At 32.1% G+C, this 18,087-nt stretch overlaps 1 protein-coding gene and 1 non-coding gene across 5 annotated transcripts in view; one reads left to right on the forward strand and one right to left on the reverse strand.

The window, feature by feature from the left end:
• The window catches only part of LOC100646539 (class A basic helix-loop-helix protein 15), a 288,728-nt gene that overhangs the window by 109,612 nt on the left and 161,029 nt on the right, over positions 1-18,087 (forward strand). The window lies entirely within an intron of this gene.
• TRNAS-CGA lies at positions 4,122-4,203 on the reverse strand. The gene has a single exon. It is a non-coding gene; the product is annotated as a tRNA-Ser (tRNA).

Raw genomic sequence — 18,087 nt, forward strand, 5'->3', positions numbered from 1 at the left:
CGCATAAACTTTAGCTCTTTATTTTTAAATCCGTCAATTTATGACGGTACATTGCTCAGACATATAAAGACATAAATTACATAACCATTTTACTGCAGTTCATAAAAAAAGAAAAAAACTATCAATAGAAAAATTAACAGAAAAATAGGCATTATTATCACAGCTTTGCCTCAAGACTGACGCAACTCGAAAACATCAATTTTAATGTGTTATATTATATGTATTTGATACATTACGGTAACTCATCTTGAGAATCCATCAAGGAGAATAACGCTCATAAAACGGTACGAGATATTATCCTTGTCGTTTCCATTTTATGACTCTAACGAACTCTGAAGAATCAATCACATTTACGTCTTTTCTAACACTATACAATACACAGATAATTAACCTCAAGCATTTAAAACCAGTAAAGAATATTTACACTTTGCTCCATGAAACCGAGGAATGTGTAAATAAACTGATAAAGATAACCATCATTTTCCACGTCAAATGCCAAGGAATATTTTCTTGACACTAAAAGCCTTGCTAAAATGGAAACGAATTTTTTCAAATTTTTCGCATTCTAATAGTCGGTGAAAGATTTTAGATAAAAATATATCCTAATAATCCGAATATTATCTATTTTATTAATTTATTAACAAATTCATTCTTATCATATCGAATATTAAAATATTATTGATACACATACATGTTTGCAGATCCATAGCGTTCAAGTGATAAATGGTGAAAGCTCGAAATGATGAAAGAATTAACTTCTATTGAACATCCTCGCTTTTTAGGGTTACGTTATTTGTTACCTTGTTGTCAGCTCCTCTTTAAGAAATCGTACGAACTCCTACACTTTCCTTGAATCTATGACGTGACCACTACCATATTCGCGTCTCTTGAATTGATTCTCCGCCCAAGTGTTTGCAAAACACGCGAAACGTAATTTTTTTAAAAAACATAAATGAGCAAAGATAGCCATCGTTTCTACGTGAAATGCCAACAGGTATTTCCTCGTAGGTAAAAAACCTCGCTTTGATAGCTCAGCAACGATTAACGTAGCAGCGTTTAAACGTCGTTTCCGCGATAGCCGCGATTATGACATTTACGCGCCTACGATACACGTCGAAACCACGATCGCGGTTTGCCAATCGCGACGGCCGGCGAATTATCTAGGAATTCAGGTGAGTTCGTGGAAAGAAACGCAGCAAGAAGCGAATAATCAATGAATAAAGAAGATCCGGCCGGTAATTCGAGCGGGATTTTTCATCGTGCTCAATTATAGCGGACCGTTAAATGGCCGGTCGTCTGGCAAAAGCAAAACGTCGCGGCTAACTCTCGCAGCTTTAATAGTTCCAGTCGCATTCCGTATCCAACCACGTAATGAATGAAATTGCTTGTTGTTAATTGATCTACTTTTCCTAGCCGGGCCACCCTTTTCTGGTCAGAAGGAAACACGTTTTTTCGTCATGAGATCGATGATCGATTCACAGGCACTCATTTTGGTTAACATCGGTATGGTATAATAATATACCGACTAATAATGTTAGTGAACTGGCGCATTACAAATCATTGGTTGTACACCTATTTTCTTTCTTTTTTTTATGATTTCGCAATAATTATCTGACTTGTAGTTTGTAACATTTACTTGTAGAACTTTATTTGTTTCATCATCGAACTTGCTGCTCTTATACAAGTTACTGAATTGACAAGCAGGTTATTCATAGATTTCTCTTTTATACCTTTAAGATGTTACGTTGAATAGAATAATTAGGTGGTTTGTACGTTTGTAGTTTGTAAAATTTGTTTGCAAACTTTTTGACTGATTCATTGCCTACTTTGCTGTTCTTATGCAAGAAAATTAGTAGCAATTTACGACTCGTGACTTGTACAATTTTATCAATAACATTAACTTAAATAATCGTGCGGGATTGAATTTCTATGTAACTTGTGACTGTTATGGGAGATGATTAGATCGCTGTTCATATTTGGAAAACGATGGAAATGATGAAGTAATTAGAAGAGACAAGATCCTGTAATTTTGATTATATATTGCTTGCTTTGGAATTTAAATAATATTTTCAGGTATATGTATATTAGATATTGATTTTTTGTTAAAATTTTTTATTTTTTATTCAAAAAATATATAATAGGAATATTTATGTATCTGACTTTTTATCAGGTCAGTGATAGTCGTCTATTCCAAAGAATATGTTAATAATAAATTGTGTTTATAAACACAAATAAAGTTAATAAAAAATAATGTTTGTTCGTATCCTATTTATTTTATACCTTCTTTCTGTTTTTTTCTCTGCAATACACGTATATATCTGTACCACTTAATTTATAATTGTTACTTTAAAATCAATACTCAACTTTCAATTTATCATTTAAAATACGTTCTTACCAATTTTTACATTATTCTAGTACTCTGATTAAATATTATGTAGATAATTCTAAACTTAATTTCCTTCACTCTGAAATCAAAACTATTCAACTAATTTATCAGGAAGGGAAATAAATATTTTACGAAGACTCTTTTCAATATTATTGAACACTCTAGGGATTAATAATGGTTCGATGAGTGGGTATTTAAGCGGGTCGGAATGTAGGAAGCTGTTTAAATACGTCGACGATTGCAAAACAAATTAAAGAGAAAGTGATGAAACAAATTGCCAGTCCGGCATTTCCTTCTTCTATTGTAGAAATAACTACATTCCGTGGGCCGACTTTTCACGTTCTTTGTCGAATTACCAATTTTTAATTATTAAGCATATTAAGCATAATTTTACAACACACGTGCGTGTGACGTAAAATATGTGCCGGAATGAGAACATGCTTTCAAAAGAACGGTATACATGACATTCTTATGCTTTCTTTCATACTTGTAACGATGCAATTTAATTGGAATTTGCCTACCCTCTCCATTAATTATGTGGAAGAATTACGAAGGATATAATATGGATCCAAATGATGATTAATATATGTACTTTTTAATTAGAATTCTTTCTTGCACTTTAATTGCATTTATTGTTATTGATTTATGTAGATATTAACGATTCTAATAAATTGAATAAAAACTTGAATTGAATAAAAATGCGCCAATAAATTTCATATTTTTTAACGAAGTCTATAAGAATTTTTTCTTTGGAACACTTTTATACGATCGATTTTTATTGACTATAATAAACATTTTACTACTTTATAATGTACACGGATGTAGTCGTAAAATTAAAGGTGCGGTAGAAATATGGTCTCATTAAATCAGAACTATAATTGGAATAAGAAAAGCTATACTAATTTTTTATTTTAAACCAACAACACTCGTATAATTTGTTGTAAACGTAATAATTTTGAAGCACTTTGTTAGACAGCTAACATAGATCACGTTGCTTTAAAATTAATATTTATGCTCATTAAAATCCATGCAATAATTAATCAAATATAATAAAATGAAATTATAAAATACGTGCAATGCTTAACAGTAATAAACATATACTTTGAACGTCTACGCAATCTCATACCTTTACGAACAAAAGTAAAGAAACACGACCTAGATAGAAATTTACTTCATCCTCTAAATATCATAACCTCGATACTCTACATGTTATACTGTATATACGTTTAAAAATTATGTACATTTTGTACATTTTCGCGTCTTGAAACTTCCCAGAACTACATAAGCATCCAGTCTACTAATAACTAAGTCCTCAAACAACCTACCATTCATTCCTCCATAAAATAGCGTTACCATAATTACCATTAAAAACCGACTATATAATTAAATCCAAACGCGCACCACCATAATCACACGTAATTTAACATAATGTTACTATTGATACTTACGAACAATTCGACGCAGTTTCAAGCGTCGGACTTGTTCCTTCACGGCGTTTTTACTACTTTCACTAATTCCGCCGCTTCTGCCTTTACTTTCGAGTGGATAGAACGAACGTGCTCGAATCGTAAAAGTACATACGCGTGACGAAGAAGTTAATGGTGAAAGACGATCGGTCGTCGAGTTCTCGTGAAACCCGGTCGTTTTGCGAAGGCAAGGGTGATTATACGCGAAGAAGGAACCGATTGGAGGGGTTCCAGTTAAATGGGGTGTGTGAGGGTGGAAAAAAAATATTCGCAGCTGGTAGGATTCGAACCTACGCTCCCAGAGGGAATCTGATTTCGAGTCAGACGCCTTAACCACTCGGCCACGGCTGCTCAACCCTTGTACATTCGTTGCGCAGAGAGGGTAAATTGGGGCAAACCACCCCTAATCACAACTTCATATATCAATTTTCTTATTTATCGATTTAAACATCGAACCAATTTATATATTTTTCATGATGTAAAGTAGCGTTAAAAATTTGTACACCTGCAGTTTGTTAATTCTTCATGGAAATTTAAGTTTTTTTCAATTGGTTTTAACATTGTTTCAACGTTGAAGCACGTTATGTGGTTGATCATTCACGTAGAAATCGTTAATGTGTGTGAAATCGATGTGAATAAAAATTGCCTAAGATTCGTTAAGTTTCCCTTTGAATTTTATTCCTCAAGTGGTTATTTCGTACATGTACGTCAGAAATAGAGTCGATTCGTAGCCAAAATTGCGGATATAATCGGATTCTGATAATTGTTACATCTCTCAATATTTGAGACTTTACTGTGTTAAACCTAGATATATCGCATCACGTTAATCGACTTATTCAAACTTATCTTCTTCCGTTCAATAATAAGTACAAATTTACATAGAACAGTGTAGTTGGTTATGGCATACATACAGATATAGTGAACGAAAATTCATGCTAGTATGAAGTAGACTTTCAGTGATAAATCGTAATAGTCAAGGAGCTATTAGGATGTTCATATATACGTTTCTATTCTTCTCGCAAGTAATTTTGTAGTTTTTGCGCTCTAATAGAACGTGCTGGGTGGTAGTTGGTACATAAGATGACTCACTGATTAAGCTTCGTGTTTATCTGATAAGTATGAGTAGATTAGATCTGCATAACCTACCTTAATTCTGCTGATTGAAGCTTGTATTAAACGGTTAATTGGGACAGGAAATTTTTGTCATCGAGCGATTTGTTTCTTGAATTCTTTAGTAGAATAAATTTTTTATTTTAATATATGGCTGCGCTTTTGAAATTTTCGAGAAAAGGTATAGGAATTTTATTAAAATTATTTTTGTAAAATATAGTCAGTGATATGAAATAATATAGAAGCTACATTGTTGAATTACATTTAAAGTATGTTAATAATAAAGCTGTACAGAATTAATGTATAATAAAGTTCGTAAAAAGTTAGGTTTAGTTTATTCGATATAGTATACAATTAGTTTTCTATTTGCTAATTGCTTCTCAGCCTTAACACATTTTTCGAATTGTATATGTATGTATCTACATTCCTTACACGCTCAGAATGTATCGAATACAATTGCATATTCTCGATGATGTATTATAAAATAACATTGAAAATTTATGTTTTTAATTTGTTTAATTTTTTAAACATATTTACTGTTAGTTAATGATAAAACCATCGTGCGATTATTATCAAACAATTTGTTTTTCCTTGAGTAAATATTTATAAATTACAGTAAATAAAAATTATAAACAATAAATTCCCAATCGTCATTTCAAAAATATTTTCTTTCTATCACACTTGTTGATATTTTTATGACACATAAAAGAACAACGGATCTCCAGTAACAGATTTAAAATCAAAACCATCAAACTTGAAAACCGAAAGTAACCTTGAAAAAAACTGTTTATTGGGAAAAAACTGGTATCAGAAATTTCGTTCCAAGGTAAACGAAGGAACGCGATTAAGGATATCTAGTTATATTCACCCAGATCTTTAATAAATCATAATAAATTTGGAAATTATTCAACATTTCCTAGTAAACTTATTTACATACCAATCGCACGATAACAAAAAAGGCTCACGAGTTGCAAAAACAAGGTGACTAAAAGGTAGCTCGTTAAATTAATAAAGGATAGTGTCTAGAAGGAAAGAACATTTAATAATTTGAATTCTGTGTAACTTTTAACATAATGAATCGAATTGTTAAGCTATCGAATCGAATTTATTAATAACGAATGATTATAAATTAATATCTAACAGCTGATTTTTAAAAGAAATATATTTATCGCTGCAAAAATTAAAAAATTCTAATGATTATAATTTTAAAGGTCACTTCTTCCATAATTCTTGATTTATTCACTGTAAAAAATGAAATTTTTTAAATAAATTGGAATAAAAACGTTTCAGATAATATGCAAGATCTGTATTAAAAGTTTTAATAAATATAAAAATCTGCAGGTAATTTCAAAAGAAATGATATTAAACGTAAAACGTTAAAAGTTAACGACTAAAGGATTATTGAATTATTTGAGTACACTCAGTAAAAAAATATTTGTTCTCTAAAATTGTATAAAAATTTAAGGGATTTTTTTGCGAATAAATATTTTTAACGCTACCTAATTTGAGAGAAGATATTTGAGAAACAAAGATATCATTTTTTTCTGCAGCTTATTATGTATACATATATGTATATAATTTCAAATTTGTATAAGAACCACATTTTTAATAAAAATTTATAACAAACATTTACATTTCCAATATTTCCCCATATACATCTGTATTTAAAATTCTTATGTTTACAAATTCAAAGTTTTTAAACGATGACTCTTAGAAAATCGTCTTAATGATAATATTCATCGAGGAATGAGTTCCTGAATTTTTAAAATAAAAAATTGTGAATGATCACGATGGAATGCTGAGATTGAATTACTCGAGATGCCGGATGGTGCTATGGACCATCGAAACATGATTCATACTAACTGTACGCTGGAGGAGCTTATAAATCACAACGAATCTCGCAATTCTACGCTCGTTACAATCATCGGGAAAAATAAGATCGTGGGAAACGCGAGGGAGAGAAGAATGAAAATTCATAGGCAGAGCATGTAATATGATCTGTTTATAAAAAATTATGAAAATGGCGAGAAACTTACCGAGTACTATGCGCGGGATGAACGTTTCGCAAAAAATGTAACAATACACCTTGGATGAAACACAAAAAGATTTGACAAAAGAATTAACAAAAAATTCCTTTTGTGTAGTTTTACAAATGAAAAATTTCGAAATAGAAAATATCTTGATGTATAATAAATTAAAAAGTTGCTAAAGTAAGATTAATTCATTGTGGAGTGTGAGTGGGAGGTTTGATACACGGTTTAAATTTCTACGGCTTAAATTGAACCTTTTTATAAGAAAAAAAGACATTAACGAACGTAACGAACTTTTAATCTTCCTTCTTACTTCATTTGTTACTAAAATTAACTTTTCATAATCTTCTGTTAGAACTTCCAACTGCGATGACACTGTATCGGACGTCTTTAATCGCGCAGAATTCAACTTCTAAAATTCTCGAGCTCCTATTCCAATCATCAACGAGGTTTCGCCATACAATGGTTACGTATAAACATATACGTACTATTTCTTTATAACATTCTAAATTGCTTTATATTACTATTTAAGAAAATAAACAGAAACGTATTTTTTGTGCAGACGTTATTACGCAATGTAAAGCCTTTTCACGAATGTCTTCTGTATAAAATAAAAAGTAAAAATGAATGTGCCTTTACATCTCAAAAGAGTCTGATCCTACATTGTCGGTAGTTGTCTGAGGAAAAATTCACGAAGCTCGATTGTATTTAGACATGCTACACGTAAATCCAACTCAACTCTAAAATACAGTTAAAATCGACAAATTTAACAAAGCGTTACATACCATAATTAAAATCTATACGATTATATCGTTGAATTTACAGTGGCTTCAAATGTTTCTTTAGAACATTTCATCTTTGTAGTATCAAACTTTTGCACTCATATAAAAGCTCTATTAAAATGATACGAGATTTAATATATCGAAGTCAACAAACTAATATGCTACGATATTTTCTGTAGCCACTGCATGCGCCGTAAAATCTATTCGTGTGCAATATTCATGGATCGTCCTTAAGGAATGATTTACGCCTATCCCGTGCGTTTGCATAGTATTCGCGAGTCACCGTAATTCACCATGAAGATCGATTCTTCGTTCACGTACAAACGACCGATATTTTTCACTCTATAACGAGATGCTCGCGTGGAAGGACACCGGATATTAAACAGGATATTAATCGAAGTTACCAAGAGAGAAAATGAAAAAGAAACAGTTGATGTAACGCATTAGAAGCATTAGAATAGAAAAACAGAACAGAGAAACATAGTGGACTTTCTCGTGATGTCGTTTATGCATTTATTCTCTGTAGAATCCGGACGTGTAAGATGTGGCCAGCAACCAGTCACAATCAGCGATCTCTCAAGCGGTGAAGTCCGTTTGCCGCTGTTCCAGATTGCGTCCTTGCCGCGCGGAGTGCAACGGCATGCGTGTCGGTACGTAACGGGTGTTCCGATCTCGCGATGTGCCGTTTTTTCGCCATTTGAATAGTGCAAGGCGATTTCGTTGTGTTAGTTAACGCTTTCATTGCCGTACAGTGGAACTGTATTCGTTCGAACTGCAATTATTGGAACGAAATTATAGCTAGTGTCTAATTAAATGCACTCTTGCCGGATGAATCTGTTTGTTTGAATGTATAAATTATCTGTTTAAACAATCACGTTCGAAAGCCACGTTGATCAACACAAATAGAAAAATACGGTAAAGCGATGATGTTACAAACATTGTTCTTTAAAGCTACTTTAGAATTTACTACTATTTATTTCGACCATTTCCTTGCGACGTCGATGAATTTGTGGGAGTTGCGTCATTTGCTGTTTGGGAATCGAACGTTAATCGAGTGATGCAAATAGCGATGCAACGACGTTACCAATTAATTAATTAACAAAAAGTGGAATTGGTTAGTTTGGTTTCTCGGAGACTCGTATATCACGGATTAATGGAATAATGTATTTAAAAAAAGAAAAAAAATACAAATTAAATCAATGTCAGATATTTAATTAATCGAGAATATGTCCGTAGTCCACGATTCAGTTGATAGATAAGTTATAAGATTAGATATCAAAATCTTCAAACGTTCAAGATTAAAATCTTTAGACATTAAAGATTAGAACCTTTAAAGTTATTAACGTTTCTTTAAGTGCTTCGGTTAAACTTCCCAAATTTTAATTAAAATCTGATTTAATTAAAATTAAAATTCTATTAAAGTCTTCGTATATTATGGTATACGAGTATATCAGAACTTCGCTAAATCCAAGACATTGTTTCTAAACGATATTGTATTCAGTAACCATTCTCCACATCTGTAACCCTATATGCAAATGTACACTACACTTACGAAATCTGTATGAATAAATATATCCGAGCCTCTGGCGGCGTGAAATTGGAACCGAAATTGTAATGCACTTTGATCAAACCTTTCGATTTACTAACAGATAAAAAGAAAAAGACATTCTGACACACTTCTCTTACGAACAGGCAACGGTATACTTTCAAGCCAGATGAAAAGAATCCGAACGACGAAAACAACGCGTTCCACCCAATTAAAGGAATATCAATGATCTTTATACGTTTACTGTTACTTCCTCCCTGCTCCTTAAACGAACGAGCTTCTCCAGCTTACGAATTGTGAAAGTGCACCTTCGAGAAAAACAAAGAGATCGATTCTGGTTCACCCTTGTTGGAATCTTAACGAGCTCTTAAGATTCTGAAGGACTTGAAATGACGAACAACGTGTATAATTGCAAAAAAAAAAAAAAAAAAAAAAAACGCGAAGAATCAAATTTTTTAAATAGAACGGGATATAAATTTTATACAGAGCACAATGGAAAAGATTATAAGCGTTAAAATAATTGAAGGATTCATAATAAAAATGAGACTTGTTAAATTTTTTGATCTTTTAAATAACTATTACGTATTTTTAAAATTATTATCTGAGTATTATTTTTCGATTGTTTATTGTATATGTGATAATTTATTTTCTTACTGATAAGAATATTATTAATATATTATCGATATACGGTGAGAGGCAAAAGTATTCGTACACTCTCTAAAACAAAATAACTTTTTTAAAATTACACCAAATGTTTTTTTTGAGACGTTATAAGCATTAGTTTACTAGACAGTAGTAAACAATATTTTGAAAAAATTGCAATTAGTCGGAATTGCTAAGAAATGGCAAATGGTTACGTTTTACAAATGTTTCATCTGAACCTGAACGTGTAAGGAAAATTTGAACAATACGTTTTATAGATTTATATCAGTTACATACACACTGTGAATCGAATCCTTTCATTGTATTGGATATATTCATTTCTTGCACTTACATGCATTATTATTTTAATTTCTCCTTAAGAAGTTACATGATCTCATAGATCTTCTTTGGGTCAGTGACAATAATACCATGCTTGGATCTTTGAACTAATTTTTATCATTTATTAATGTCTAGGTGTTCGCAGAACGTATGAGAGGAAGTTTTACTAAAATGTTTCTGTTTCTAAGAAGTCTCATCTAGTTTTCACAACGTTTTCCTTACCATTAAAGGAACACGAAGTATTGCGTTAATTCCTATAAAATGTACATAGAAGAAATATTTTCTAATCATATTGAGGTGGAATAAAGTTTGTTGAATTAAATACAAATGGAAATTAGAATAAAAAATTTAATAAAAGTTCATTCTCTGAATTTTATTTTCATAAAATTTTCCTGTTTATTCTGTGTGTTATAGCAGTTAGCAAGAAGTTACTTGTTAATTACAAAGACTCAGTAATATCAATGAATATAAATATGCAATCAAGAAGAAGGAGAACAAGAAATGTTTTTGATACTTAAGTAGTTTTATTTGGATACAACCACCATAATGACTACCGAGCTGTCAAAGAGATAATATTTCGCAAAAGCAACTCAACTGAAAACTTATCTCTCTTATTATGTCACGATCAATAACATCTCAGCAGAAGTTTTCTTTTTTTATGGTAGTACCTATATGTCGGTTTATCAAGGTATACTTGTACGATATTACTGCGTGTTATTAATCGTTCGTTGGTCCACACATGAATACATTTGTCACATTTGCACGCATAAATGTCATACAGTGAAATCTTGATTATTAGAACATTAATTATCGCTCAATGAAAAATTATGAGCGACACGTTGTAAGCAAAATTGCGAAAGGATAATAAAATAAATTATTATATCTTTATTTAAAAGTTCCCGTTTGATAATAATATCTACGAAATAATTTAAAAGGAATTATATCTCGTATAAAAACTGTTCGCATATGAGAAATTCGATTATTCGAATAACGTGTGCCGCAGATATTTTTCATTTCAATTATTGGTAACAATCGAAAAACGAAGAATTTAACAAATATCGAATATAATAATAGCAATTAATGTTCCTGCAGAAAGTCGATTAAAAATCCCTGTCCTTGGCTCCACATTGCTAAAAATAAAGATTATCAGAACAATTACAGTGAAACAACCATAATTACAGTGTTTGCCTCTCGTAAATTGAAAGGCCATTACTGTTTGGTAGAAATAGCCGGTGTAAAGGCAAACAGCTAACAGGGGAAGAAGCAAAAAGAAAAAAGAAGTGCAACGAGTCGTGGCCGGCGTTTCTTATCTCGCCATTTGCCGTGAAACGTAACGCGAACCTTTGACATTCACTTTCTAACGGAACTAATGTGCGCGCTGATATTGTGAAAAATCGACGCTTGAAAATATGCGAACCGAGTCGCCAATGGTTAAGCAAAACGGAAAAATGATTGGGAAAGGTAGAACGGGGTGGAAAGGCTAGTGGTAGTTCATGATAAGAAAGGGTTCGATAACTCTATACATATACAGTGGCTATAAAAAATATTTGCACAGCAGATTCTACATTTCAATTTCACAGTAGCAAATTTTTGTACCCGTACAAAAGCACTACTAATAGAAATTATTTTTATAATCACTGTAAGTTTACAAATAACAAGATATTTGTAAGATCTTCTTTATACATGGTTTTGTATTTTATAGTGACTCGTATGAATATTTTTATGTATATCTATGTTTACTTTTTTTTAATATATTCTAAATATGCATAAAACATTATTATTCTCTTCTCCTCATAGAAAAATCTTTCTTTTCATAAAATATATTTTTTTTTGGCGTTCTTATGAATAGGACATGGTGTACTTAAATTTGGATCGGTTTTACCAAAAACAAATATATATTTCATTCAGTTAATTATACGGTAATTTAATAAAGTATGGCGTTATATACATCATTGAGTATAAAAGAATTAGTACAAAAAAGCTAACACATAAAAATAAATCTAGAATTGACACATAATGATAATCCATTTATTTTTTACTTAAAAAAGGAAAAGAGGAAGAGTATCCAATATAGTAATTTTTGCATAATTTCAAAGACTCTTTTCCGTTTCTTGGAAATGGGCTGTTTTTCTATTTATTAGAATATTTGTAATGCGTGTATTAAAACAGGATGAATTTATGTTACAATACAATATAACATTTTTACGTAAAGTAGCACATTGTGCACGAAGAGGAATAAAAAAAAGTTAATTTCGAAATGAGATACAAAAGCGTATCAGGCGCGTAAAAAGTTATTTCATATCCATAAACACCGGTTGGCTTCACGCATGAATGTAAAGTGAACGTGCTCAAGCAGTAAACCGCGGCTCACCCGTTAGATTCGCATTCTTACCGAGTACGCGAGTCCTAGTTTTCTGACTCTCACCCACAACAGCGTCGAGAGCAGATTCCAGAACAGAATATATACTGTATCCTGTCTATCCTATCCTATGCTATCCCTATCCATCTGTCTGCGATCGTTCAAAGCCGAGCTGGAACGTATGTACGTATCACGTGTACGAATGGCGTCTTTCGAAAGTATCCTGAACGATTGCTAACTTCTTCATAGATACCGTAGATATACAGTACCCGCAAGTATCAGTCTATTTCAGAGAGAGATCACTAAAGGATAATATCCTTTTTATTACTTATCTTTTTTGATTTGTTTCTCCAATGTGATTGGAGAATAATTGTTGTGTAACATAAGTTTGTTTCATTTTCAAATATCACTGATTTATGTAAAATACTTGATAAAGTAATAGGACTTTATTCTTTTCTTTTATGTATATACTTATTGTAAAATGAATTTTAAGACATTTATGATGGAAAAATTATATGTTTACCTTGTTCTTAAAAATTTATTAGTAGAAGAAGAGATTATGAAAAACATATATATTGTCCTAGCTTTCCTGTTTTATTATATGTCTTATTCCTTTCTGCCTTGTATAATCAATTTCTTTAACCATATTAAATGATCTATGATGATTCTTACTAGCAGGGCCAAGTATAATAACTATCAAGAGCAAAATATATCTGAATTTTCTTCGTGTAGATTAAAAATTAATTTCCATTCTTGTTTACTTTTGGATAAAATGAAATAAGGAATCGTTTTTTACAACGTTTACCTTTAATTTTGACGTGGATGATTATTGAAATGATGATTTGATGAAGGATTTTAATCGAAATGTTTGGAATTTCAAAATATTGAAGCGTTAAACATTTTCAAGGCGACTAATATTTATAGAATTCTTAATATTAATAAACATTTTCATGATTTATGGAACAAGTATCTGAATTCATTATCATGTCATTATCTTCTCGACCATAGTTTGCCTTTTATCCCATAGATATTATATTCATAAAAAATGTTAAATGAAGAAAACAAGATAATGCGCTTTGTTTATTCTATCACATAAAATTTGTATCCACAAAATAATTATTGCGAAACCAGCAAATATCTATAATTTAAAAAATGACGGACTCGAAAAAATTAGTTTCATTATCTGTTGAATATTGCTTCGGTTGTAAAAATTAACATGCCTATAAAACTTCGATAAAAAAAAGGTACATGTTTGTAAAAGACGTAACAAAAAAGAAAAAATAAAGGACATTCGCCTAGACGCAAAAAACATAAAGTCTGTCGTTAAACCTGTGCTCTAAGAGATGCAATAAAACCTTATGCGATAATCGAATAATCGAGGTCACATTTTATGCTTAAAAACGAGTACAATATTTACACGCAGATAAATGTTACATGACAATCAAAAGCATTAAGATAATAATACGAAATTAATAATATCAGAATGATTGAAACCCGATTGTTACTTATTCTTCTTTCTCTGCTTCTTTCGGCATTTAACATCTTATCAATGTAGGAAAGATGGTAAAAAGTGTATCAGACGAGTTAAACTGTTTCTACATTATACGTTCATCCTTTTCAACCTCGTTCTAATTAGAACTTACAATGCCAACTTTAGCTTAGCTTAATCTTAATGGCTAAAATAAATTGTTCAGCATTTGTATCTTTTTTCACCGTGCTCCATATGGAATTTACACTTTATTTGGACTTTGCACACTAGAATTTACTTTAACCGGTAAAAGAATCGTTTCTCACTTTCTTGACACTTTAACCGTTTAGCATTACAACATTTCAATTATGATGCGTAATCTATAACAAAATTACGCCGTTGGGAAACGTTTAAAGAGCTGCTATAAAATTGTATTACAAAATTAGCAGCTGTAAATATTGTTATGTAATGCGAACACGTATAGTTTGTAAGTGTATTACATATAACATATACAAGATGTGCGCGCTATTAATTCTCAGTGTTTTTCTCGTAAAAGATAAGTACGAGGAAAAAATGAAACAGGAGAAAGACGAATAGTTCGAAGTGAACTATGCACATATTCGCGTTAATATCTTTTCGTAAGTGCAAAAGCCTATGGGCATTTTGCAATCGCAGGAATTTTCTTAAATGGAAACCTTTCTTTTTTCGCGTACATTCAATCCTCTCGCCATTCTATCAAAATAAAGTATTACAGTAATGCAGTCGAAAACTGATTAGTCTAAAAAATGTTTCAACTTTAATTAGCATATGAAAAGCAAAAAAAAAAAGACGAGGCGCAATACTCTTGTATTTATGTCATCGTTGCTTTACACGCGACAAATTCTAGATAAAATAGAAAAATTAAAGATAAAATATCTTTTAAACTAATCACTTCTCGACTATACTATCTTAATACTTTTTTTTCGTAGAATGACGAAAGAATTCAATATATGCAAACAAAAAACAAAAGCTTCTATTTAAAAAAATATTTTTCCGTTTGCAAAAGAAATATCATCGTAAATACGTCCACTTTGCGCCATTCATCTGTCTTCTTTTTCATCTTTTACTCGTACTTATCGTTTGCGAGAAGAACGCTGGAAACTAATAGCATGATCATACATACAAAATATACAATTTACAAGTGCATAGATATAACATATATCTACATAGAATTTACATTCTTGTCCTTTGGAAACATCCCAAAACTTTGCCTACTTCCGTGATTTATCATGTCAACGTCTCCATCACCAAGTCGACCATTCTTTCTGGAAGAAAATCGTCTCGATATAGCATATAATCGTTAGTTCGATCGGTTCGCGAACAAACGAAAGAAACAATCCCCATACTCTGGCCGTAGCGAGGCACAATGGTAGCAAACGTGTAATCGCAGTGTCGAGCACACGGCAATGGGGCAGAGGAGAGAACCACCGTTACTCACTCTTACTTCTGCCGGGTGAACGACGAACGGTTCTGCCGATCGGATCGTCGTAGCACACTTTCGCAACGCAGGATGCGCGCGAGAGATGCCAACGGGCTCCGATTCAATTGAAATTCAATTACAAAACTATTTTCGAGCCTTGACTGGCCTGAATCCCCTGAAACCGGTGTGTCCTGTGTGCAGGGCCGAGAATCCTTGTCACTTCCCCCTCCACCCCTTCCTTGTAACCGCGAGAAAGGCATAGCTCCGAGGAGAAAGTATTCTTATTCCGCTTGTAGGATAGTCTGCCTCTGGTCTGCGCCTGACCGATCGTCCGATGCTTGTCGCAATTTCTATCCTAAACGGAGATACGCTGATCGAGCCGACCCGGGAATCCCGGTTTTCGAGAGTTCTCTCGCGCAAAGGATTTTTGTTGTATTCGGTTGTTCAGAAAATTTCTGACATTTCTGATAGATAATTACCATAATTACTGTAGCAGGTTGTTTGAAAAGCTCTTGGCATCTTTCGACGATCGCTACACGTATCTTGTCTTGTATTCGATGAAATCGAATTTATTTATTCGTAGGAATTATTCATTCCTACTGAAATATGAAAATGCTAGAATCAAATACCACTCCTGATTGAAATCTGTTTAATTATAGATGTTTCATACCTTGGTAGAATAGCTATGTCTTGTGTACCAATGAGGAGCATAGGTGGTATACGTTAAATGTTAATTGAAGTTATCGTTTGTTTTCACTTTTGGAAACCCTTTTTAATAGTATTGAGCCTTTAAAGAGAAAATTGGCAATTTCTTCGACGTGTCATTTTTGTAGAAAACCAAAGGAATTATTAATGAAAGAAAAATTCCTCAAAAAAATATGATATCATCGATATTAACCGGAAATGTCAAATAGCGTTAAATATAGTCTTTTTTTACAGACACGTCTTTTACAACGATGCATCTTTATACAAACATGAAACCTAATCTGTCAAATGTTGTGATCTTTATCTTGATAAAACAAAATGGATCATACGTAATTCGATAAAATAATATAAAACGGAAAATGTTGTGTATCCATTATTTCCTTATAAAACGAAAGAAACTTTTCGGACGACCTGATAGAATCGGATGGAAGTTTTGGGGCGCATGTATATGACAACCAAAAATTTTATTGTAGTACGTTGAGCATGACGTAAAAAATGTTTTTTCGGAGACTATATTATGTGTTAATTGGAAAGAAGAAGAGGTTAAAGAAGAAATAATATTATGACTAAAATGACTATCGTTTCTTAATATGATAAGAAAATACGAATGTATTTCGTATTGAGAAATCCTTTGCCAAATTGAATAATCTAAAGTGGAAATTTTGCTTGCCTCTTAAAGATTCGCAGTGATAAAATTTACACTGCGCTTGTTATTGATAAAAAGTATTTTAAAAATATTCACCATTTCATCAATTGTCACTTGTCAATTTCGTAATGTGTACTATAAAATATGGCACGTTCTTTGAATTTCACATATTTTTCGAATGTAGAAAGAAAAAAGATAGAATTCAGTTTATGTCTCAATTTCCTTATGTAAATTATTTTTCGAACAAGAAATTACTATTTCGACATACGTCTTCCTTTTTTATGCAAAAAAATTCCATATGTAAAATAGAATTTCTTCGATCACAAAGTTACTCATAGTTTATCATACGAATTATAGCTCATCCTACTTTACAAGCAACGTAAATAACACGAATCAAGACATTTCTAAAAACCTACTCATCACTTTCTATTCGACACTAGTAGATTATCCCATACTTTGCTTTCGATATATCATACGTTGCCACGGAACGTATGATATATCATTAATATTACTATAATACGAAATTTAATTTACTGTTCCCTTCGACAGTCAAATTCCAAATTTCCAACTGAATTTCGAATATCCTCATCGTTGGTATATACTTAAAGATGAAGAAAATACCACTTTTACAGCTGGAATTCAATAATCTTAATACGATTCAGAATCGAAGAAAATGCTAATTTTAGAATTGAAATTAAATATCTGAAGAACTGAAATAAATTGAATTAAATATCCTTCGTTAACGATATGCGAGAACGATATCACATAGAATACGAAGAATTTTAATGTTAAATTAGAAACCATCGTTGAAGATATTCAAAAATAGAGAAATGAAATATCTTCGTCGGCGGTATTCGTGAACGAGGTAAAGGAACGATTCCATGAAATAGTTCGATTGGAAAGCACGTGATCGGTCGAATGCAAAAGATCGCCGTAGTCGGGCTTCATTGAATTTCATTGGTCGATCACATTCAATCTCCGTACATCAGTTTTCGATGAGGAACAACGGGATTCGTGGCATTCTAGGTGCGGTGCCCGTTGTATTCACCGGCCGTTTCTATTCGAAACTCGTGCCGATCGGCGCGGTTCTACACGTTCCTTACACCCGTGCAAGCCTTCTTGCAAGATGAATGCTCGAGTACTCTCTCG

The sequence above is a fragment of the Bombus terrestris genome, chromosome 7 (assembly GCF_910591885.1).
Source record: "Bombus terrestris chromosome 7, iyBomTerr1.2, whole genome shotgun sequence".
In the NCBI taxonomy this organism is placed as follows: Eukaryota; Metazoa; Arthropoda; class Insecta; order Hymenoptera; family Apidae; genus Bombus; species Bombus terrestris.